Source organism: Thermobia domestica, chromosome 15, assembly GCF_964235325.1.
Source record: "Thermobia domestica chromosome 15, izTheDome1.hap1.1, whole genome shotgun sequence".
Classification (NCBI taxonomy): domain Eukaryota; kingdom Metazoa; phylum Arthropoda; class Insecta; order Zygentoma; family Lepismatidae; genus Thermobia; species Thermobia domestica.
In genome coordinates, this window is record NC_137468.1 from 78,176,362 (window position 1) to 78,200,957 (window position 24,596).

The window sequence follows — 24,596 nt, forward strand, 5'->3', positions numbered from 1 at the left end:
ACATAATTTATATGGTTTACCCAACATTGTTAGGGTCGTCAAGTCTAGGAGGCTTAGATGGGCGGGTCATGTAGTTAGAATGGAAGAAAGTAGAGACGCTTTGAAAGTCTTGACTGGAAGACCAATCGGAAAACGACCATTAGGAAGACCTAGGCGCAGATGGGAGGACAATATAAGATGGATCTCGCAGAGATTGGAATACAGAGTAGAAACTGGATGCAGTTAGCTAAGGATAGAAGTCAGTGGAGAGCTTTTGTGAACGCGGCATTGAACCTCCGGGTTCCATAGGCCATAGAGTTAGTTAGTTTTTAGCTAATATAGGTATATTATTATAAAATATACTTGTTAGCTTTCAATTATTTTTTTTAAAAAGCTAATATGTATTTTATTTCATTAATAACAATACAAAATTAAGGGAATTTTAAACTAATACTATTTAGAAGATGAAAATATACGGATGTAGTATATACCCAAAATATTAAAAGGAAAGCAATGCTACATTCGAAAGGAATAAACGAAGGTTCGTACAACATTCTGAATAATAAAAGAGGGCTCCTTATGTTTTAAGAAACATTGCTTGAAAGTAAAATTTTCCCGTAACTGGATCCTCGCAATCAAACATCTGGCTATTGTACCGTTGTTTCATACCTTTGAATTCGCCGTTCGTAATGAATATGCAAAACTTCCGAGGATGGAAATGAGTGAAATGTTGATTTAAAAAAGGCATCATAAATATGAAGGTTCGGAACTATCTGGCTACACTGTCATCAGGCTTTCTTCCAGAATGCAGTTTAAATTATCGTAGCTCCGAGGCTGGGGGAGTGGGAGCAAAGTCCCCCGGAGGTATGCCTGGAAGAAACTCTGACTGTCACTACCTCTAAATCTATTCGCTATGCACACCACTGATAAGACTAATACAATCATTTTCTTTAGTTAATGCTTTTAGTACAACGTGAACATTTAGTTTTAGACACGGAGTAATTTTTTTTTTTTTTTTTTTTTTTTGGACAAATTTAAATGTTAATGTTCGTTAAGGTCAGATCAAGGACTCAACACGTAAAGTACAAAGACACACCGCACACATATAGACATTTGTGACACGTGTGCCAACAAAATAGCTCCTCATCTTTGTTGTTTTATTGTTTTGTGTAGCCACAGCATACAAATTATCCTGGAACAGACAGGTCGGGCAACAACCCCAATGGGATCTGCTCCACTTTACATACTACTACCAAATCCTGACTTTTTTGTTTTTTGTTCACTTCGCAGCTTGTGAAGGTGAAAGACACAGCATTTTTTTTTTTACTTTTTCCTTTTCTTTTCCGTTTCCTTGAGTTGGGAGTGAGACAAGAGGAAGCACTAGTTGTGTGTCTTTAACCTCATTTCACGAATATTTTTAAATATGTAGGCGTTCCATTTAGTGAGTTCGATATAGCGGGGACATTGGTTTTTAACATACTTCCGTTGTGTTTAATATGAGTTCCATTTACGCATAATTTTCACTCCGTGTTTCCTATTGATGACGTAGTAGTATCAGTTACCGTGAAATTGTTAATGAGTGATAATACATAATTTGATTTTCGGAACAGCCACAACAGTTTTTATTTATTTATTTATTTATTTATTTATTTATTTATTTATTAAGTCTAGTGATCTTATAGCAGACCTGTAGCTGGGATAGGGTAGGAGGGTTCAGAGGATCTTAATCCTGAGAGAAGACAACGGAAATTTTAAAAAATGGAATAAAGTTTCAAGTTTTACATCTCATAGTCTAATTATCAAATCAGAAAATTGCATTCTTGTAGAATAAATACAAGGGTGATTCAGAAAGTAAAGCCTCCAAGGTGATAACCTTTGTGTTTGACAGATAGCAGCACAGGTATCTGTGGAAAGCTTGCAATACCAGCTACAAATGTGGGATCATTTTTCAACGTAGTCCTCATTACGGGCAATACACTTGCGCCAACGCGAAACAAGATTTTCAATGAGTTCGGCGAATTTTCTGCGTCACAACTGTAGCGTTGGCCCATAAAGTGATAAAGTTTGACGAAGAGCCAAAAGTCTCAGGGCCAGTGGCGTCGCCTTATGTAATGCACAAGAGCACCTGAACTACTAAATATTGTGCGTTGTTTGCTGCTCCTTAAGATATTTAATAATTATTACATTTATAGTTTCGTTTCTTTCTTTTACTTTTTTAAAATTTAAAATAGATTTTTCGCTTGTTTTATCCCTTGCGTATATGCATTTCATCATCACACCACGTTCACAATGGGACTGTGAGCGTGATAGATTACTCGTGTGTATTTTTTTTTTAACAGTACAGAAAGGAAGCACGGGCAGAGGAGCGGAGAGACTGATGTCTCCTAACATTCAAAAGAAGATTTGAACGTGCAGCGTTGCCAGCTGTTGTTGACTAATTTACAGTAATATGACACTTTAAACAAGCTCAAAGAATGAACTTCTGTAATTGAAAATAGAAGAATATATTAGTATATAACTCATTCTCTCAATCAGGTATCAACATTTTTTATCTCAATTTCTTGTAATGAAAATAACATAATAGAACAAACAAAATTACTGCTTTCCGGGCTCAATTCGTGCCAAGGGGAATGGAAAGTTAAATTTTAATTTATTTTCAAAACTTCTTTTTAAATACGTATAATCTCTGGTTTTTCTTTAGAGTACCTTTTTTTGCCTAAATAAACTAAATGTTTGTAAGAAAAGTGAATAACTTATCAAAACATACTGTACTTGGTAACATTACTACGATGGAAAAATCTTACCTTCTGTATTATGGGAACTTGAAGAAAGTTTTGGAACTGATTTTTCTATTTCAACATCCATCTTTAATTCGTACGAAATAAAACAGACGAGTATTGTTATTTACATTAACGTACGTTCAGTTGTAACACTTCTGAAAAAAAAAAAAAAAAAAACAATGTTCTTCCTTTGAGTGGGGGGAGGGGGTAACGTAGTTCGGAGATTGTACTCTCAAGAACGCAGATTGTATTTTATGCGCAGACATTATTCTCTCTGTGTATTTCAAAATAGGATGAGTGAAAATGTGTTGTGTGGTGGTATACTGCTTCATTTATAAATGTGTTTGCTACTTTTCCATAGTTTCCATCAGCTATACATTACTAGGATTCTGTACTATAATATACATTACTATATATTACTAGAATTCTTCGTAGGTATACGCTCGACCGCTTTCAAAAATATATCTTATACCCATCCTTATATCCCCACCCCCCGTCACATCTCTCAATTGAAATAAATATATGCTGAACTAGAAATACAGGCTGTTTCAAAACAACACCGACAACGTTTGGGAGGTGATCCCTCATACCAAGGTAAGAGAAAAGATATAGACCAACCTGGGTGCACAAATACTTCCTTTCAGAGTTATAGGCCGCCGGAAATATGAAAAAATTAAATTTAAAGGTCCATAGCTCCAAAACTATTAGTGCAGTACTTTCGCAACAATTTTAATAGAGGTAGTTGCTGAGTATTTCAAATTATACCAAACTCTGTCTATGAAAATTGTCGCGTGAGTACCGCAGAATTCTGAAACATATATTTGGATAGTTCAGTATTAGTTCCTCAGTGAAGTCTTGACCTGACTATGGTAGGTCCTATAGTTTTGAAGGTATGGACCTTTTAAAGTTCATTTTCTCATGTTTTCGGCGCCTATAACTCTGAAATGAAGTATTTGTGCACCCAGGTTGGTTTATGCTTTTTGTCTTATCTTGGTATCAGGAATCACCTCCCAAACGTTGTCGGTGTTGTTTTAAAACACCCTGTATATTAGGTTGGTATATGCCATATACTCCCGTACATCCTCCTCGATAGGTTTGTAGTGTTAGGTTTTCCTAAAATACTTTCTCAGTACCAATGAATCGAAGGTCTGTTTAATACGGAAGTGTTTTTCGGAAGATTTCTTGTAAAAAAAAAAAAAAAAAAAAAAAAAAAAAAAAAACCTTATCATTACTTCATTTTGTATAGAATTCTGTTCAACGATTGCAAACAACTGTATATCATTTAGTGTACTGGCGGATTGTGAAAGTTTAGAAAGAAGATGGGCATCGAAATTTCAAAGTTGATTTAAAGCATGGTTGACAGATATCTTATGAAAATATGAGAATGTTGATCTAAAGAGGCATTTGATCTTAAGGCATCTTCATTCAAAATGATTAATTTATAATATTGGTCGGAGGCCCAGGAACTTATAGTATTACAAAATCTGATGGAACTTATAGTGTTAAGAAGAGAATCAAGTACAGACTTAACGAAGTTTAGCATAAATAGGCCGACTTTGACGCCATTTTCTACCTAAACCTAATGGATGTTTAGACGATAACGTTTTAGCCATAAATAGCAGGCACCTCAGAGTTTACTGTATATTAACGACAGAAAAATATTTTTAGAGATAAGTGATCTTAATGGGGTTTAGCAAACAGTTACTCCCTCAGGATTTTTTTTCAAGGGGTGAGGGTGGGCAAAAGATTGATTCCAATGGGGCCGAAGGCCGACATACAAGCAGTCACGAACAAACAGTAAACACACACTTTAACGCACGCGCCTCGTAATACACCATACACATAAAACTACAATTATTTACACACGTATCCTTATTAACCACAGTATATTAAATATAATATTTTATTTTAGCACTATAATATTTAATGTAAAATATAGGCTATTAAGTACTACAGTATATCAGAGCAAATTAGTATGTTTTGACATTTCCAACAACTGATCACCCTACGAAAATCCAGGACAACTCCCCTTCCTGTCTCCCGCTGGGGGCGGACATGATGAGCATAACAGTCTTCATATACGTATGTTCTTTACATTGAGTCTTCCTGGAACACGAGAGCAGTTTTCGTATTTTGGGGGAAATTTCCCTAATTTAGGGAAATTTCGTAGGTAAATTTAGCAAAAAGGAAAAAAGGGATTTTTCTATAAAACGGAAACCTACGAACACTGCACGCGAGTTGAGTGTGAGAAAGAGCAGCAGTCAGTCTCATTTCTCCTGGCGTCTTAGATATTAACCGAAGTTCAATTTACAAATTACTTTTTTCCCCCTCTAGATTAAATAGAGATCGCATGATACTGCTGGGCAATAATTCAGACTGAATTTAGAAGATAGAGACTAGATGGTGCCATTATATTTGTTATTTTTTTTTAGTAGTATTTTCTTCTTGACATGAATCCGACAATACCTATGCGTATCGAAATGAACACGTTTTTGGTATTACTCATGTTTAGTGACCTAAATTTTTTAGAAATTTTGGGGGTACATTCACTTCTCACAAATGAAAATTTTATACACACAAGCGGTTGATATGAGATAGGTAAGAAATGGAAGTTGCTGTGTGTGGCGTACATTTCTCTTCCTTTGCAGCGATATTTATTTTATTTATGCCAGGTTGTTAACTCATGTTTATTATGGATATTAGTATAATATTATGAATTTGAATTACATGGATAAAGATCAAATCCGTTAGACTCACTACTATTTCATGACCTTTACAATTTCAATAACGTGCTTCCCAGTGTTGCCAGATCTCCTGATATTCCAGGAGATTTCCTGGTTTTTCAAGTTATCTCCTGGTCTACTGATTTTTCTTTAAAAAATGTTGAAAACTCCTGGTTTTGCGCATGATCCGAAAGCTCTTAGAAAATGTAGACTTTAGAAACCAAAAGGATTTCTTATCTGCAGATGAAATGTACTTTGCAGCAAAAGTTTCCCTATCCATCATCAAAAAATCATCCAAATTATGGACTGCAAGATTTTAAACTCAGGAGTCTTGAATTATATATTGAAGCAGTACATCAAATTCGAAAGAGATATCAGTTCCTCCGTGGTTAAGCGGTTAGCGTACACGATTTTGGCGTGGAATAACTGGGTTCAATTCCCGGTGGGACCTTATGTGGTTCGGATTCCACGTTAATTAGTAGGTCCACGTCTCACATAGCCTTGCTGTTGAACGAAACGTTAAACTCAACTCAACTCAACTCTAGAGAGAGATACGCTTCATGATACCGTCATGAAACATTTGGAAACATTGGAGAGATACCGTCATGAAACATGATTAGCCCATCAAATGAGATGAAATCGGCACAATCAATTGCTCCTCTCGTAGCTGACTTTCCTAATTATATAGAATAGAGTAAATTGCAACAAGTAGACACAGAATGGCAGTTATTGCGAAACACAGATTTGTAAACTGAAAATGATATTTCTGTTTAAGATTTTTGGACGCTTGTCAGGAGCGTCATTTCAGATTTTGCTTAGGGGGATTAGACCCTTTGATATAAGTAAAATTTCGCACATTTCATTGATTCACTACTATTCTATTGATAAAATCATTATAAATCTCCAACTCAGGGAGGGCAATTGCCCCTCTCCGCCACCCTAAATGACGTCTCCGATGCTTGTTAGTAAAAAAAAGTAGATAGTCGAACCAGTTAATATTTCCGAATTTATCCACATTCATTATGTCTTTGCTCTGCCTTTCTCAAGTGTCACTGTTAAAAAAAAAAAAAAAGTGTTTTCAAACATAAGTTTGATGAAAGCGAAACAGATAGACTTGATACCCAAACTTTGCAAGGATTGCTGCACACAAGAAGTCTCACTTCTAACAACTCATGCTAGGATCCCCTGTGAATTGCTCTCTGACCAGCAGAGTCAATATTGACATGTATGTAGATAAAGATGATTAGCCTTTTATTGGTAAGTATAATCATTGATGGGTTCACTGTTTGCTTTGTAAGATAATAATAATAATAATAATAATAATAATAATAATAATAATAATAATAATAATAATAATAATAATAATAATAATAATAATAATAATAATAATCCTAATTAACATCTTTAGATATTAAGTTGTATCTCCTGGATTTTGGATAAGAATTTTCCTGATTTTTTAAAAAATTGGTTGGCAACACTGGTGCTTCCCCGAAGAAAGGATAAAACCCTTTAGGCGCATAGACGGCACTTAAAAAAATAAATAAAAATGAAATAAAATAATTCAGCATGCAGAATTTCACTTGTATTATTTTATTCGGTGTAGTGTAAACGGTCATTAATACATAGGTAGTTGGAGTCCTTTGTCAGCATCGAGGTCTTATCAAACATGAAGCTACAGTTAAGATGGGATCTGATCAGTGGCGGATATAGCTCTGGGCCGGCAAGGGGGCTAGGCCCTCCAATTTCCTGAATAACAAAACTAATTTAAGCTATCATTTATGTATTTTTGAAAGTTAATAGTAAACTCATGATATACCTATCATAGTCTAGGGCCTGGCTGCCCCCAGTTTTTACTTTCTATATCCGCCACTGGACGTGATCCACCGTAATGAAGAATTTAAAGGCTCTCACACAGATAAACTGAACCCAGGTCCTCGTGCACCAAAGGCTAGTGCGCTAGTCACTAGACCAACGGAGAGGATACGATCATACTTGACTCACTTTTTGGTTATTCATAAATACTCAAGAGAAATGCATTACAATGAATGTTCTCTTAATAAGGAATTCAGTTGTTAATAGCACGTTTTATTTTTAACAATCACTCATGAAAACATTCAGTCACTGTTCGTCGTACGGATTTAATTTAGATGGAAAAGGGATGATATTTCTGATAATAAGTATTGGTGGGGTACAATAATTAGCACCTTTGGCTGCATGACACACGTATGGCTCAGGCCCGTAGCCAACCAAAATATATTGGGGGGAGGGTAGAAGTTGGGGGTCGATCCAACCATATTATAGTTCAAATGACGTGCTTAAAGGCAAGGGTAAGAGTGGATATGAAAAAGTATCACTCCGTCCGCCGTCCCCATGCCTATCTTTGCCCATCGTATTTTTTAAGGAAGTTGAGGGACGCCATTTATATTTTTTGAAAGTGGGGAACGACGTCCTCTAGCGTTTCCCCTCACTTTTGCCTCCGCTTAAAGGGTAAATTCTGATACATTGTTTCTGAGAAAATCGAAAACAACGTTTACGGTGCTTTTAGATTTAAATCGTGCCGTTCGTTGCCAATAATAATATTGACAGTTTTTTAATACTGTTGGAATAGACTGTTTACTGTTTATACGAGTACTGTGTATGTAACAGAAAACCGCTGTTAAGTAACATATCTGTTTTCTCCTGACGGTGACACATAACTCCTAGCAGCAACGCTCACAATTCTTAGTAAAGTTTTATTTAATGTTTTAGTAAGAAGTAAGTTGAAATACGGCTCTTTAATATGGACAACTTTTGCCTTCTTCCATTTAATAGAAGTAATTCAGAAACGCTTTTTACTTTAGGCCTAGTTATATTTTCAGAAGTATCAAGTCTCAGCTTTAAAACGTAAAATATAATATCAAAGTTTGTTAAATGAATTTTGCTATGCCAAATTATCTGCTAGACAAAAAAAAAAAAGTAAATGACCAAATATTTTTATAGAAACTAGTTAAAGGTATATACTGTATGATAATAGTTCGTTTTTGAGTCTATTAAACTTAGTGCAAAAATAGCATATGCACGACAAAGATATTTATTATTATATGATGCACCTACAACGGAGCAGTAGAGAAATTCATGATTGGTTGGAACGTGCAAAGCACATAATACTATAGAAATTGTTGTATTTAGTTTTTAATGTTATTTCAAACCTACTATCAATTATTGCGACAAAATGTTCTATAATTTTCTATTAAGAATATTTACAAATCTATTTACAAATGTGTTAATTTTACGTATCTCCTACTTACTGTAGCTATTCTTATTTTAATAATTCGTTAGAAAATTAATTCTATAATCCTTATCTATATTCTTATTATTATTTTCTATTGTTATTTCTTACATTTAAATCCATTATAATAACAGAAATGTAAAATATTTTGTTCAGATCCTCTGTAATTTTGGAATATATTCTCTGTTAAATGTTGAAGACAATAAATAAACTCCTAACAATTACACACATACTACTTATAAAAATTTTTAAAAATCCATCCTTCATTTTTTATTATTATTATTTCAGTGTTTGAATATATTGACCAACATAGTCTGTATTTATACATCGAATTACTGTATGTGTTCTGTGTGTGAAATTCAATTTATTGATTACCGTTTAGTTACATTATCCAGCTTAAGAGAAAATGTTTGTTACTGCAAGCATAGTATATTTTATTTCAGTGAAATAGATTTAAAAATATAACTGGGCCGATCCACTTGCTCAGCTGTTCGAATTGCTGTTAAATCGATCCATTTTTGTGTCTGTTACGGTGTTCAAGTACGTATTATTGAAACCGACACCGTTGGGCATTAACAGCATAGTTTCACAGGATCGCCTTTTTTCTGGGATATTTTTCCCCTTGTCTTTTGTCCTGGCAAATCATTAAATCTGCGGCCATTAAAGCGTTAAAAAAAAAAAAGCGACCTAAGCTAATATGAATTCGCTCTTATGTTCTCCTTTGTATTTGACATAAACCAACTTATGTTTATGTTCATTTTAATGTTTTTTCTTTCTTTCATTTTGATTAACACAGTAAAAACTGAATTGAATTGAATTTGAGTTGAATTTCTCTTTATTTCAGCGGGCGAGGTTCAGCCGGAGGCTGCTCTGCCACCTAACCCTTGTCATTATTACAAAGAAAAGAAAAAAATAAAGGTACAAGATACAAATAACAATATAACATGATACATTCAATAATACTAAGGATAAACAAAACACAGTAAATGTAAATGTTAAAAAAGAAAAAAAAACTATACTCATACTGCTAATCCAATTTCATACCAATTTCATACTATAGTAAACCTTTCATGTGTGCCAATGCTTTGTCTCTGAAAAACGTATACAACAGTCATCTACAATGTTCCTTTGTCAACAACTTTCGGGAAAATTGTCCAATTTCAGTACAGTTTTCACTTTACAACAGAGAATTGCATTTGCTTTACCACAAGAAGCTCCCTGACGTCACAATCCATGAAGGGCTATTATAAGCCAGATTTCTTTTCGTGTAGTGCGGCTCTTAACCGAAACGAAGTCACAGCTTTAAAAATTACAATTTTACCGCTTTAAACTAAAGGAAGAAAATTTACCTAATGTAATACTGCAATTCTTGCATACAACAATTAGTGTATTTGGTAAGTTTTCTTCCCTCAATTTTTAGCGATAAAAGTGTTTTTTTTTTTTTTTTTTTTTTTTTTTACCGATGTAACTTCCCTCAGGAACCGCTACTACTTTCATGATGTGTGTACGTAGCCTCGCATTATCATTAATTCTGGTTTTCTAGACAGGTATCCATTAAGTCTTAATTCAAATATATTTCCAATTTCTCTACAATATTGTTTAGCATCGCTTTCCAGTACCGAGGCTATATTAGACGTGGACCTACAGTTTTGGTGTAATCCGAATCTCCGTAATGCTTTCAGTGTTCTTCCACAGGGAATTGAATAGGCTTGCCAGACGTCTGCTTTTGAAAGAGAAAAATTGATACTTTCTTCTTTGTAAGAAAGCTAAATGAATTTTGTGCCCCTTATATAAGGATCTTAACATGAATTAATTTTAAGAAGAATATTGTTAGGAGTATCATTTTTTGGAGACAACACAAGTTACATCAGATTAAGAAAAGTATAGACTCATTTTTATCAGCAATATTCTCGTACAAACTTCAAAAAATATGTAGTAATTATCAAGTAATAACCTCTTACATTTTTCTTTATATCCAAGCCTAATGCTATCGACTAAATGTTGACATAGGGAAAGCAGAAATGTAAATTTGTACAAATTATAGATAAAGTGGTGATGATAGTAAATCTTAAACATGATTGTGTGCCACAATATAGGAAGTTTTTAAATGACAATACTTTAATTCAAGCAGCTCAAAGTGACATGTACCGGTAATACCATTAAGGTATCCATATTTTTCATGAGCCAAAGCGGGAGAGTTTTCATAATTAGCGCTCCCTAACAATTAAATTAATGTTGCTGACTCTGCTTTCAGTGTTTAAGCCTATATTCCTTTCATATTAACATCATTATAAATTGCTTTTTTGTGTACCAGAAAGATTAATTAATGAATTTTTATATTAAAATAGCAAATCTCCTTTGTATTTACTGTTTTCTTAGGTTTTAGAACTGCAGGATAGTAGATTGCGATGTGCTTGGAGTACTTCCTCTGGGACCACAGTTGATCACGAAAACTTCTGCAATGAAATTATTTACCTTAGTAGATCAGGGCGCTGCGTGACGGTATCGTAAAATTTTACATACATGTTTTCGGTGATGGGATTCTTGAAGTTACACTTGGGGCGTTCAGAACACAAAGGAATCAAGTTCAATTAAACTAGTAAGAAACGGAGATATAAAGTTTGTACGGTACGCTTAAGCACATGAAAAAGTTAGCACTATTTTACATTATAAGAATTATGTACAACATCAAGACATGGATTTTTTAAGCTCTGAATGGAGCATCATGTAGAGATCTTAAAGATGAAATATACATTAAAAATGACCAAAAATGGACTTTATTCCCTTGAGCACTGAACGCACCATTTTACGATAAGCATTTCTTTCAATGTTTAAATGCTAAGTTGAGTTTACATGATTGTCCATGTAGTGTGCATGTCTGAGAAGGTTGTTTCAGTAGGGACATTAATCCCTGGAAGACAGAATAAATTCACCAACTTTTTTATTTTCAGTACATAGAATAGAGTTCGTTTGAAAATGTGAAAACAATTGAAGCGGTTAGAGGATAAAGGTGGTATGTAACAAATTGCACTTCTCTGGAAAATTGACTTGCACAACTATGCCTGATAACATACACCCTTCATCGTTTCTAAATCTCTGTACTCAGACGAAGACTCATTAATTATGTGTTATGTAGCATCACTAACATGTAACACGTGCATGAACCGCCAAAATGCAGGGTTCCAAAAAATATAACACTTTATCCTCTAAGCGCTTCAATTCCACCTTTGTTTTCTTGAAGATCCAATTGGTAACTTTGTCAGCAGGTGCAAACCTGTAAGTTGTTTACTTAATCAAACAATTAGTTGTCATTACTTCCAAAGTCTTGGAGATTTGACGATTTCCCAAGACAATGGTTATTTCAACGCCATCCAATTGATACGAGCCCTACCTATACCCGTGGTTCTCTTGCGAATGGAGATGGCCCATCCTGGATATGAACTATCATTGGAACCTTTCTTACTTTGACTTTCTATATTCTGTAGCAGTCACGGCTAACTTGGGCAAACCAGAACAAAATAAGACCTGGAAGATATTTTACATTTTCTTTGAGGCCACGGGTTACTGAATTGCGTAAGTCTTTCTAAATATTTGTTTCTCTGAGTATCCTACTTCTTGTTTCATCGTGGCTCTAGGCGAATTAGGTCCTGAGCTACGAACATTTGAAAGTAACTGAATGAAATCTGTAGTTTTAAAAAAAAATCAAAAAAGGCTTGATATCAACGTCTTGGTAGCCATAAGGTTAAAAGAAAATATTTTCACAGACTTAGAAGTCAAGTCTCAGTTCAGGCACATTAGATGCCCAGCTAAACTTTCTTTCATTACAGACGTAATTAAAAAAAGTGGAACAAGTCATATGTTTTCACTTTAACTCACGGGATGAGTGAAAGATAGTTGCGAGTCGGATCCGGCCCGCAAGCGGTCATTTGGACATCACTCTTGTATAATTTAAAATTTATGAAAGATGCTGTATGTCACTAGAGAATTGACTTTGTTAAATGATAAACTCAAGAAAAATTAGAACTTTAAAAATATGGCGAATCTAATTGGAATTCACCATATGAGAAATCTGTGTTTTCATTTGCAAGAGATACGATGAGACAAACTCATTCGCTCTCTTCCCAACCATCCTTTTGATGTAAATTCCCATACACATACCCTAAACTTCAGAGCTTCCTTTCTGCTTACTTCAGTAACTACCTTTAAATTGGATTGCAGTGTTTTACTAACCGAAACTGGAGCTGTTCCAGAAAACACAAAATTTTCAAACAAACTAACATAATGATGAATTCATGCTTGGTCGATAAGGTAACATTTTGGAACTCAAGAGAGAGAGACTCAATCAACTTACATTTCTGTATAACTATTCATCAATATAGTCGACTCCAAATTGCTGTATTCAAAGCGTAGATTCCTTTTTGACTTATTCATGTGAGAAGGCATGTTTTGGATTAGTTGGCTTATATGACTTTGGCAATTCAAAACCAAGTCAAAATGAACGGTACAAAAAGAAAATTTACCTGTGACTGATGTAATGAGTTTACTGTAGAAATTCCAATACGGGTAAACTATCCAAACTGATTCAAAGAACGAGAAATGATCAAGTCCCGGGAAACGATGACATCGTAATTCAACTGATAAAACACGGAGAAGAAATAATAATTGAAAGCTATAATAGAACTGATCTAACACATATCGATAAATTTACATATATGCAATACTACTGGTTATTGTACACATTTATATTATGTATTTCTATAAGCTTTTATTTTTGATTTCTTGAATATCTAATTTTCTTTCAATTTGGCTTGTTTAATAGCTCATTTCTTTAATATTCAATTTCTATTGAATACTTGATTTTCTTTCATTGGTTTCTTCAATATTTAATTTCTTCATTATTGAATTTTTTCTATAGTCATCGCTTCAGCACTTTTTTTCAATGTTTGATTTATTAAATATTTTATTTCTTCATTATTTTATTTCTTCAATATTAAATTCTTTAATATTTGATTTCCTCGTTTGATTTCTTCAATATTGAATTCTTCAATCTTTAATTTATTCAACATTTGATTTCTTCATTATTTCATTTCTTCAATATTAAATTCTTTAATATTTGATTTCCTCAATTTGATTTTGTCGTTTGATTTCTTCAATATTGAATTCTTCAATCTTTAATTTATTCAACATTTGATTTCTTCACTATTTCATTTCTTCAATTTGATTTCTGCAACATTTCTTTAACATTTGATTTATTTTTCTTCATTTCTCTAGTTTAACTTCCTACTATTATGCACCGAGGCTAAGGGAGATGATAACGATGATGCTCAATGAAATGATAGATTGATGAGAATGGGAAGAAACGGGTCGAACCCAGACGCAACCCACGCACACGATGTTTATGCCCTACAAATCCCATTTGGCGGAAGCTGGGATCAAACCAGGGATCCCATGCACCAGAGATAAGGGCTGTTGAGCCACCGTGGTGCCGTTTGATTTATTCAATATTGACTTTTTCAGTATTTAAATTCTTCAATATTTCTTCAATACTGCATCTTTTAATATTTGGTTTTTGAATTAGATGTACTCAATACTGATTTTTTGTTTCAATTTGAGTTCATTCAATATTGGTTTCTTTAAATACGGTGAAAGGTTTTGATCATAATTAACACTGTTTTCTGCTACTAATCTAATGCTGTTATGCTCTCGAGCGACAAGAGAGAAGGAAGTTTAGTGATCGTCAAAAGAATCGAATGCAAGATTTTAATGGATTTACACGTTTCATGGCCCATTGATACAGAAAAACTTATTTTTCGATATCTGTCATCTGTTCGTCCAATCGTCCTGATATACACTTACTTACAGGTCGTATCATTCAACGTATCACAGCCAAATTTTTAATTTAAAGTTTCTATGTGATTCTCCAATGAGATTTTTTCTTTTTTTCTTCCTACCCTTGGCGATTTCCTTAAAAAACGACTTTAATGATTTTGTTTATATTTCATAAATCAATTTTTCAAAAACAACACACCGCGTGGTATGTCATTTCTCTGGTAAAAAAATAGAAAGCGATAGTTTATTTTGGGGGTGAGTTCTCACAAGTAAACCTTACGTTTGGGTGAATCGAGTTGCTGACTGAGACACATATGAAAAAGTAGTACTAAATGTGGTCAGTATTTCAGTGAAGTTATAGGTGCGAAGCTCCAGGGGTTTAGGAGATACAGCTACCAGAACATCACATGGAAGTACAGAATAGTCTTCATACAGTTGGAGGTAAAAGCTCTGTAAGACCTCTTGTAACGACAAAAGGTGAATAACAAATATATGGGTACATATTAGGACTAGGGAGAAGTCGTACAGTAAGGGTATACCCGACGGCGGCCATCTTGAAATCCGCCATTTTGAATTAAGGTTAAGTTTTTAAAATAGGAATAGGGTCATGTGATACATGATTTAAGGCGCAAATTTAATTGGAAGAACAATGGTGACGTAAATTTTGATTTACGCGCAATTGGTAAAAAGTTACAGGGAAATTAAATATTGTTGCAGCATATGTATTAGTCCTTTGTAAATTTTGTTTTACCTTGTAAATTTTGTTTTAATGATAATAATTAAATAAAAAGCAGGTGGATAAATATTAGGTTTATTGTAAGAGTTGCCTTGATGGCAGCCATGTTCAAATCCGCCATTTTGAATCAGACAAAAGTTTTAAACAAAACGCATAACATTGACACCTTATTAATAGCAAATTTTACCATAAATCCAACGGTATAACCATTTTTGCTTTATCATTAACCAACACAAAATTAAATAGGAATAGAGTAATGCAATAGATGACTTCGGGCTAGAAGTTAATCAGAAATACAATGGTGGCATTACCTGGACGTTGGATCGCTCCTTACGACTACTGCTTTGACGGAATTGTTAACGACAAATGTGTCAAGTGTAACGCAATTGCCTTTGTCAGGTGTGCTCACTGTGAGCAGAGTATTTGTGCAAGTCATGCACTCTTTTCTGAACTACATATTGATCGTACTAATTGAGGACTTTTGTGGAAGAAAGACCCAAGTTCAATTATAACTCAATTCCACTTTGGTCATTTTCCCTTAAATTAGCAACTTGTTTATGCGATAACAAATGCTGGTTAATGATAAAGCAAAAATGGTTATACCGTTGGATTTATGGTAAAATTTGCTATTAATAAGGTGTCAATGTTATGCGTTTTGTTTAAAACTTTTGTCTGATTCAAAATGGCGGATTTGAACATGGCCGTCATCAAGGCAACTCTTACCATAGACCTAATATTTATCCACCTGCTTTTTATTTTTCCCTGTAACTTTTTACCAATTGCGCGTAAATCAAAATTAACGTCACCATTGTTCTTCTGATTAAATTTGCGCCTTAAATCATGTATCACATGACCATATTCCTATTTTAAAAACTTAACCTTAATTCAAAATGGCGAATTTCAAGATGGCCGCCGTCAGGTATACCCTTACTATATGACTTCCCTCTAGTCCTAGTATGTACCCATATATTTGTTATTCACCTTTTGTTATTACAAGAGGTCTTACAGAGCTTTTACCTCCAACTGTATGAAGACTATTCTGTACTTCCATGTGATGTTCTGGTAGCTGTATCTCCTAAACCCCTGGAGCTTCGCACCTATAACTTCACTGAAATACTGACCACATTTAGTACTACTTTCTCATATGTGTCTCAGTCAGCAACTCGATTCACCCAAACGTAAGGTTTACTTGTCAGAAACGACTCAGGCGATTTTGTTTATATTTTATAAATGTATATTTCATTAATAAGATGGCAATATGGTATAACTCATTTGTCCTTAAACATGTAGGAGGGGTAATTTTTGGACGATTTTCTCTCAAAGACTGACGATTTTGGTTATATTTCATAAATAAGTATTTCTTAATAGGCTAACAATAGAACTCATTTGTCCTGAGGAAATGTACAAGGAGTAGTTTATTCTTGGAGGTGTTTTCTAGACAATTTTCATAATAATGAATCATGCTTTTTTTCATATTTTATTATAACCTCCTAATATTGTGCAAATTATTTCTAATGAAAAACCACAAGGAGTAGTTCTCTCTTGGGGATGAGTTTCTTTTCAGACTATTTTCTCAGAAACCATACGGGTGATTTTGTTCATATTTCATCCATAAATATTTTATTATTATTATTATTATTAAATTCCATAAATCATTTGATAATAATATTCACAAGGAATAGTTTACTCCTGGGGTGAGTTTTTTGTTCACAAATTTGAAAAATATCATTCACACGATTTTATTATCTTATAAACAAATATTTCATTAATAACTCTAACATATGGCATAAGTTATTTCTTATGGAAAAATCTTATAAGAGAGAATTTACTTTTGGAAATGAATTTTCTTTCGGTGAAGTTTTCCGAAAATGCCTCCGACAATATTTCATTAATAACTGCAACACAATGATATAGTTTAAGAAATTGGAGCGAGATAATTTAGTGCGGTGGCCTATACTTTTTCTTTTCTTGACTTCGTTCTTATTTTAAGTCTACATCTAAATATTTGAATTGATTCACTCCACTGCAATATAATTATTGATTAAGATGTTTCCGTGAATATTGTCTTGGCTTATTACCTTGGATTTATTCTTATTTACATTCGCTTCGAGACAGACTTCTTTACACGTTGTCAGAAGAATATTCAACTATTCTTGCACAAATACTCTTTTATTCAAGTCTACATCGTTCGAATCTTGTGTATAGCCGGGAAGCACTGAAATCATTGACATCGACTCCGGTAAAAGCAAAAGCTTTACATTTGTACCATATGGTGTCGCTACTGCCGGTAATAAGGATAATTTTCTGTTTTATTCCACTAGAGGTGCTGGATGACCATACCTGAGATTATTAGCATTCCTTATCTTAACAAAAGTGTACAGTTTTGAGTATACAAGGTGGTAAGAAACTATTTGAATAAACTTCGGGAGTTGATTGCTGACACCGAAACAAGCAAAAAAGTTCTCTGGATCTTTGGTCAGTGAGTGATAGTTTCGGTGATACAGCATAAGGTGCCGAAAGCGTGGAAAAATGAACTTCAGAAGACTGTAATTCTAAACCAACGATACGTAGAGAGTACGGTTTAGAACAAGTCATATCTGCTCGATTGAAAAATGTATGCTTCAAGCCTCCGCAAGATGTGTGAGAGAGATTCTCCAAAGGAACGTAAGGATCTCCTATAACCTGGCAAGTAATCTTTACGTTCTTTTGGAGAATCTCTCACCCATATCTTGCGGAGGTTTGAAGCATATATTTTTCAATCGAGCAGGTATGACTTTGAGTGTCATGTTGTAAACCGCACTGTCTACGTTGCGTTGTTTTTGAATTACAGTCCTCTGAAGTTCATTTTTCCCACGTTTTCGGCACCTTTAATCGCCGAAACTATCCCTCATTGACCAGAGTTCCAGAGGACTTTTTTATTTGCTTGTTTCGGTGTCAGCAATCAGCTCCCGAAGTTTGTTCAAATAGTTTCTTAGCACCCTGTATACGTAGTATAGCAGTACACTTGAAGATAAATTTGAGAGCATGTTTGAACTGCGACATTTATAGATTTATATTCGTTGAAGGATAGGGTTCTTAAATAATCGGTAGTTAATGATTTGAAACGACAAAGACGGTAATATCTCTGAGTGTACGATCAGAATGAAACATCTTAATTCTTCAAATTTGAAATATCATAAGTATTACCTCTTTTTCTGGTAGCGCACTGTTTTTGTACTCACTGAACCACCACACATTAAGCATTATCCTTTCTATTTTTTCTCGCTCTTTCTTATACGTTTGCTCAAAATTTAATTAGATGTAAGGAACCTGTTGGTACAACCTGAATAATTTTGCAATCTTAATGATAACAATGTTGTACGAGCCTTTGTAAATGTAGATTACAGGGTTTTGCTTAACTATGAACCTTGCTTTCATTTCTAAGTTGAAATCCAGTGTTCTTAGATTGAGGGAAATTTCCATAATTTAGGGAAGTTTAGTAGTTAAATTTAGCAAAAGAGAGAGAGAGAGAGAAAAAGGATATTTTAAAGATAAAATGCTGAAAAATCCAGGAAATAATCGAGTTGAGCTGCATCCCGAATTTTAGACATATTTTCTTTCTATGTTCTATTTTGGCAACCTCGTTCTCCCGTGTCTTCATTCTTCTGTCAACTCCAGACATGGATGTTAGAACTGAGCCGGGGAACATATCCTTCTTAGGACTTGGGCGTAACTCTCCAAATTAGGCATTTACTTTCCCCAAATTAACCATTCCTTTGCCAAAATTGCCATACTGGCCCTCAAAACTTTCTATCTTCTAAACTTAGCATTCTAGAGTTTGACCGTGCCATTTTCAGTGAATAGTTAACCCCCTCCCCCAAATATTTTCATGAACTTTTACCTGACTATGGTACTGAGGAATAGGCAGATCACAGTGGTTACTTTACGTCCTCTTGTGGAATTATCATTGTGATTTTCGCTAACCTAGTTGTCGTATGTATATTGTTAAAGACTGAAAAACTAGTTGAAGTTTCTTTGTCATTTAGTGAAATATATTTTTTTCAATAAGATCGTGTAAACTATTCATTATATAAAAAAAGAAATGTTTCAGTCTATGAATAATGCTAATTCCTAATTGTTAATAGTAGCCGCTCAGCCTGCCTCACTTTGTTTGAAAATGTAGAGTGATGATATTGAATATGAACGTGGTTTACTGTTTATTATTAAGAGTTCCTATCACTACGAAATTAAAATACCGCTTATTTTACAGTAATTATGTGATATCTTCAAATAGATAAAAGATAATCGAAAAGTGGATCAAGACCTCCCTAGACGACGTTATTTTGCATGAGATAGCGTTATCACGAGTCACCTAGTAGCTTTGCGTTTGCAGTTATTTAGAAACGCGAAAATAAATGCCGATTTTCTAAATGGCTGGAAATCGAATGCAGATAAGTGAGTCTTGATAACAGTATCTCACGAAAAATAATATTGTCTAGGGAGGTGTTGTTCCACTTTTCGATTATCTTTTTTTTCTATTTGAAGATATCACATAATTACTGTAAAATTAGTGGTATTTTAATTTCGCAGTGATGAGGCCTCTTAAGACAAGGGCTGTCCTGTATTACATGTAAACAATGTTATAATTTAATTATATAAAATTCACAAGCACTTAGGCCTATTCCACGTCAATCAAATACAATATAATTTAGTAACTAAGCTACATGAACACAGTATTTAGTTTCTATTATTTGTGTAACAATAACCTACAAACAGTTGTTACCATTTGCCTACAGGGCAGTGCAGTGTATTTAACAAGCTTTACCTCCATCTCACATGACGCATACTACTATTAAGGTTCACTATTAAATGTAAACGAAATTGCAAATGTGCTATATTGAAGACCAATTCTACATGATGGAATTATTACATTAAAACTTTTGGTCAGAAATGTCCGTTCGCCTGAATTAATGTACGAGGCTTTGTAATTGATTGTTAGGCAAAAGTACTGCATGACCAGAAGTCGTTATTGCTCTTAATGACTTCCTCTGTCGTTGATCCTAAGGATGTCATTTAATCGGAATTTTTACATATTACACACGTACATCGACACATGTATTATTATTATTATTTTTACAGTACAGCATTTTGTTTATTGTATTTTCTCGAAGCGAACATCCTGTTTGAAAACAGATTTACAACCACCATTTAAAAAATTAAAAATTAAAAAAACAATCTTGTTCCATGGAATATTGTTAGGGAACACACTAATATTAATTACTCTATATTTATATCACATTGACCTTAAAACCTGCGAAAATACAACCTATTACTGAAAAAATCATAACATAATAATATGATTATTTCTTGCAACTACTGGTCAAACAAGTGATAAAAATTAAATTTTAACAATTACAAGAATAAATAACATGTACACTCATGTCCAAAATTATTGTCGCATGTCTATAAATATGTTCTTGTAGGAATATAATTTGGTAACGAATTCGCCCGGTATTTCTTGTAATTGTTATTATGTGTATAATCGACAAACTGTGTGTAATCGGTATGTGGCAAATTTCATGTCAAAAGAGTAGTAAATATGAACAATAAAACGAAAATAAAACTTTCTTGTCCATTTAGCAACAGTTTGTTTTACTCATTCTAATTTTCATACAATTTATAATTCTTTTCCTATGAAATTTACCACAAATACAGGGTGGTCGTGCATGAATATCGGAAAATTCGTGAGATGAATCTACAGGTAAAACCAAGCAAAAAATGTCATATGAACATTGGGTGAATGCGGCTTCGTTTGGACGCTAGAGGCGTCTGAAATGTCACCTTCCTAGGCGGCAATTTGCAATAGCTCAAGAACGGAGAGAAATACGAATGTCGGGTCAAAACATATCAAAGGAAACCCCATCCGAAGAATCCAGTTATGCATAAGTGGTGGCGAAACAGTGGCGGCGCTAGAGGGGGGCACAAAGAAAGTGAATGAAACATGGAGAAAAGTGAACAATTTATACTGAAAAATTGTAGGAGGGGATGTTGCTTGGAATATGCAACAACAAATGTTAATGAACAAAGGCAACAGCGACTAGTCTGTAGGGACTTTATGGGAGGCGGATTGTAGGAATACTGTATCTTTGTAATGGTGAGAAATAGGAATGTCGGGTCAAAAGATATCAAAGGAAATGCCATCCGAAGAATCCAATTATGTATAAGTGATGGCGAAACAGTGGCGGCGCCAGGGGAAGCACAAAGAAAGTGAATGAAATGCGGAGAAAGGTGAACAATTTTCACTGACAAACTGTAGGAGCGGATGTTATATGGAACATGCAGCCACAAATGTTAATGAACAAAGGCAACAATGGCTACGCTGTAGGGACACTATGAGAGGTGGAATGTTGAAATACAGTATCATTTTAACGGAGAGAAATTGAAATGTCGGGTGAAAAGATATCAAAGGAAATCCCATCCGAAAAATCCAATTATGCACACGTACTGCGGAACAGTGGCGGCGCATGGGAGCTGCAAAGAGACTGTTAAACACTCTTAGTGATGAAGCGTGCAGATCGTAAAAAACACGTATGGAAGATGAGACCCAGTGTACTGTAAAAACAAGAGGTATTGTACTTACCATGGTCAACATAATGCCATTCTTTAGCAGCTGTTCAATATGTCCTCCTTGTTCTTCGAGACAGACAGTTACACGATGGCGTAAGGATTGTCTGACTGGTGCCAATATCGCTGGCGTTTGCCGTAATGTGGAAAATGCAGCACATACACGCTGGCGAAGATCTTCAACATCATAGTAGTAATCGCGTCACTTTGCCTAACTTTTTGGCCCCTGGGTCCCTGCCTCAGGACCCATGGTCCCTGGCCGGGGTCAATGACCTAGGGGTACATAGGACCACCCCCTCTAAATTTGGCAGGGGTACCTTGGCCCACCCCCTAAATTTTGGCAGGGGTACATAAAACCACCCCCCTTAAATTTTGGAAATTGCCAAATCTAAAAATTTGGTATAGTAGCCTAGGACCATAGTATGTACCTCTATTAGTATTGGGTGTCTATGTCGTTTCTCTTTCATGAGTAAAAAATTGCCAAAAATTCAAATTTCGGAGGTTTTTGACCTAATTTATCCCCTTTGATGAGGTGTTATTACCCTATATAGTTATATGGGCGTATACAGGTGTCCATTACCTTTCATAAGACATGGGTATATTAATGCACCCCTTTAAATTTTTGGGAGGGGTACCTTGGCCCACCCCTTCAATTTTGGAAATTGCCCAATTTCAACATTGGGTATTATAGTATAGGACCCTAATATGTACTATGATAAATTTGGGTGGTCCACCTCATTCCCTTTTAGGGGTACATAGGACCACCCCCCTTAAATTTTGGAAATTGCCAAATCTAAAAATTTGGTGTGGTAGCCTAGGACCATAGTATGTACCTCTATCAGTATTGGGTGTCTATGTCGTTCCCTTTCATGGGTAAAAAATTGCCAAATATTTAAATTTCGGGGTTTTTTGACCTAATTTATCCCCTTTGATGAGGTATTATTACCCTATATAGTTATATGGACGTATACAGGGGTCCATTACTTTTCATAAGACATGGGTATATTAATGCACCCCTTGAAAAATTTGGGAGGGGTACCTTGGCCCACCCCTTAAATTTTGGAAATTGATCAATTTAAACATTGGGTATTATAGTACAGGACCCTAATATGTATCATGATAAATTTGGGCGGTCCACCTGGTTTCCTTCCAGGGGCACAAAATTGCCAAAATATAAACGTAAGCAATACGTTATACCACGTGTTTGATTTTTGGTCGATTTTATCCCCTTTGATGAGATGTTATTACCTTATATGGTTATATGGTCATGTATAGGGGTCCATTCCCTATTATAAGACATGGGTATATTGATGCACCCTTTAAAAATTTGGGAGGGGTACTTTGGCCCACCCCTTAAATTTTGGAAATTGCCCAATTTAAACATTTGGTATTATAGTACCGGACCTTAACATGTATTATTATGATAAATTTGGGTGTTCCACCTCGTTCCCTTTTAGGGGTACAAAATTGTCAAAATATAAACGTAAGCAATACGTTGTACCACGTGTTTGGTCTTTTGGCCCAATTTATCCTCTTGGATGAGGTTCTATTACCTTATATGGTTATATGGTTATGTATAGGGGTCTATTCCCTATCATAAGACATAGGTACATTTGTGCACTCCTTTAAAATTTTTGGGAGGGGTACTTTGGCCCACCCCTTAAATTTTGGAAATTGCTCATTTTATATATTTGGTATTATAGTACCGGACCTTAACATGTATTATTATGATAAATTTGGGTGTTCCACCTCGTTCCCTTTTAGGGGTACAAAATTGCCAAATTTTAGTACAACCACGTGTTTGGTCTTTTGGCCCAATTTATCCTCTTGGATGAGGTCCTATTACCTTATATGGTTATATGGTCATGTATAGGGGTCCATTACCTATCATAAGACATAGGTACATTTGTGCACTCTTTAAATTTTTTTGGGAGGGGTACTTTGGCCCACCCCTTAAATTTTGGAAATTGCTCATTTTATATATTTGGTATTATAGTACTGGACCCTAACATGTATTATGATAAATTTGGGTAGTTCACCTTGTTCCCTTTCATGCGTAAAAAAAATTGCCAAATTTTACTACAACCACGTGTTTGGTATTTTGGTTCACCCCTTGGATGAGGTCCTATTACCTTATATGATTATATGGTTATGTATAGGGGTCCATTACCTATCATAAGACATAGGTACATTTGTGCACTCTTTAAATTTTTTTGGGAGGGGTACTTTGGCCCACCCCTTAAATTTTGGAAATTGCTCATTTTATATATTTGGTATTATAGTACTGGACCCTAACATGTATTATGATAAATTTGGGTAGTTCACCTTGTTCCCTTTCATGCGTAAAAAAAATTGCCAAATTTTACTACAACCACGTGTTTGGTATTTTGGTTCACCCCTTGGATGAGGTCCTATTACCTTATATGATTATATGGTTATGTATATTGGTCCATTCCCTATTATAAGACATGGGTATATTGATGCACCCTTTAAAAAATTTGGGAGGGGTATCTTGACTCATCCACTCAGTTTTAGAAATTGATTAATATAAGCATTTGGTATCTTCGTACAGGTCTTCAATATGTACCACTATAAATTTGGATGGTCCACATCGTTCCCTTTCATGGGTAAAGAACTACCAAAAATCAAATTTCGGATGTTATTGACCCCTATTTAAT

General features: G+C 34.6%; 1 protein-coding gene across 1 annotated transcript in view; it reads left to right on the forward strand.

Moving 5' to 3' along the window:
* The window catches only part of LOC145671539 (uncharacterized), a 936,709-nt gene that overhangs the window by 150,094 nt on the left and 762,019 nt on the right, over positions 1-24,596 (forward strand). The gene's annotated exons all lie outside the window — the stretch shown is intronic.